General features: G+C 32.8%; 1 long non-coding RNA gene across 1 annotated transcript; it reads left to right on the top strand.

Annotated features, from left to right (window-relative positions):
* Positions 1 to 258: 258 nt before the first annotated feature.
* On the top strand, positions 259 to 2,532 carry LOC117113359. The gene is made up of 2 exons (XR_004446195.1): positions 259 to 429; positions 1,476 to 2,532. It is a non-coding gene; the product is annotated as an uncharacterized LOC117113359 (long non-coding RNA).

The raw sequence follows: 2,532 nt of genomic DNA on the forward strand, positions 1-2,532 counted from the left end.
ACAGCCTCACACACCACACAAACCCACACACCACACAGCCTCACACACCACACAGCCCCACACACCACACAACCCCACACAGCCTCACACACCACACAGGTCACAGCCTCACACACCACACAGCCTTACACACCACACAGCCTTACACACCACACAGCACCACACAGCCTCATACACACCACACAGCATGACACACCACACAGCCTCACACACAAGTCCAAAATTTTTAAACATGCTTTCTTTATATTTCGAATAGGTTGCTGGATAGTAAAATTATTGAAGTCTTTACATCTGATACATGTAGTGGAAGGTGTTGGTGAAGATAAAGACCAGATTGAAGTCAATAATTTCACCCTCATCAATTTTGTTCTGAAGCTTGTTGGGCCTACACATGAACAAACTCTTACAATTTATATGCTTCTTATTCAAGTAAGTCGGATATAATGTGTACTTGTTTGAGAGCTATTCCTGCTCCTAAGAATAATTATCACATGAAATTAGCTTCATCATCAGATGGTATGAGCATCAGTATCACATTGTATGAGCCTCACATAATATGCATCATCATCACATATGCATCAACATCATAACACATGAGAAATTATTACATGAAATTTCAGTATCACATGGTACAAGTATCATCATCACACAATATGACCACCAGCATCATATGACATTAACATCAGCGTCACATGAATGAGCTTCAGCATCACATAGTATAAGCATCAGTATCACATGATATGAGCATTGGTAGTTTTTATTCTTAAACTTTGTATAATTATTCCTTGTATACTGTATTTTTATTCGATTTGTCCATTTTAACTTTTGTAAAGCGCATTGATCAGCTTTAATTGAAAATGCGCTATATAAGTTATTATTATTATGACTACCAGCATCACATGATATAAACATAAGCATCACATGGATGAGCTTCAGTATCACATGATATGAGGATTTGTATCATATGGTATCATCATCAAATGATATGAACATAATCATCACATGAAATGAGCCTCAGCATCATGGTAGTGTCATCATCATCATCACATAATATGCATCATCATCATCACATAATATAAGCATGAACAATCTTTAAATTCTGTGTTCTTTACCCTAACATTTAAACATGATTTATTTACAATCAAAACAGCTTCTCTTCTAAATCAAGTTCAATAGTCTTTTTAATACTAAATTTTCAAATACTTAAGTTTAAAAACAATAAATTTATTAATATGTTTTATTCTGTATCTCATCTATATTAGCTTTCACACATGCAGATAATATTAAACAACAATTTATTGTATTGATATAATTCAGTAGGCCTTCTTGTATTACAAATTATTTAATTTATATTTTTTACAATTTACACTATATAATTTATGTCCATTATTGGTAGGGCTGTTTGTGAGTCAATGTTGTATGTGCTACCATCTTGACTTACTCAATATTTATATAAATATATAATCTCTTTGCAGGTCATGTGCAGTGTTTGTGCATTTATCATTCGTTACCAACTTGCAAGACTTTTCTATGATATCGTTGATTAATTATTTTCATATCGTTAATTGTTGATGAGTTGAAGAAACTTTACTTTGTAAGATTAAGAACAAGTATGTAACCAAAAATGCAATTTATATAATTAAACATACAGATGTATGGACAATAGAATGGGTACTAAGTGGTACCATAAGCATCCAATTTTACAGCTTCACTCTTGTGTATGGTTTAGAGCAACATTTTGAGATCATGTGGACAAGAAATATTACCTTTTTATAATTTGAACATCAGTGAAGTATTTCATGATGAATACTCAGTGAAATAGCCAAAATGTAAATCATTGCAAATAAGCATAAAACATATGTGGTCTCAAAAGATGTATACCTATTTTAAAATATGTTAATTAATTTTGAGTTAATAACAATGATAGAATGAAGTAAAATTTTAAAATAACTGTTAAACAGTTGGGTGGGTAGGACATTTTGTTGGATAGATGTTATGGATGAGAGAAAATTAGTGTACTGTAGTTACAAAACATTTACTAATGAAACAATAAAAACTTGTTTATTTCATACTTTTATTCCACTACAGAACTGTTTCGTATGTTCAGCCAAGCTGGCTACACTGATCAGGTGAATGTACAACTGATACAATATTAAGGGAGAGTTAGAATACAAATGATTGAGAAGCAGATAACAGTGATTGCCTCAGTTGTACACATCCACCAGATGAGTAGTCAGCCAAGCAGGCTCCATTCATCAGGTGCATGTACAACTGATACAATATTAAGGGTGAGTTAGAATGAAAATGGTAGAGAAGCAGATAGTGAACAATGGTTGTATCGGGTGTATGCATCCACCTGATGAGTGTTGTCAGCTCCACTGACTATACATTTGTAATGAAAAAAGTATGAAGGAAAAAAGTTTATTATTTTCTGTTTATAAACACTGAATTAGCTGTACTTCTGTATTGATAAAAAATGTGTCATAATAAGAAAATCCAAGGGTGTAAAGCACTTGGCCTCATAGCTTATAT

Source organism: Anneissia japonica, unplaced genomic scaffold (assembly GCF_011630105.1).
Source record: "Anneissia japonica isolate Jap-2015-1 unplaced genomic scaffold, ASM1163010v1 scaffold74522_len2532_cov133, whole genome shotgun sequence".
NCBI lineage: Eukaryota > Metazoa > Echinodermata > Crinoidea > Comatulida > Comatulidae > Anneissia > Anneissia japonica.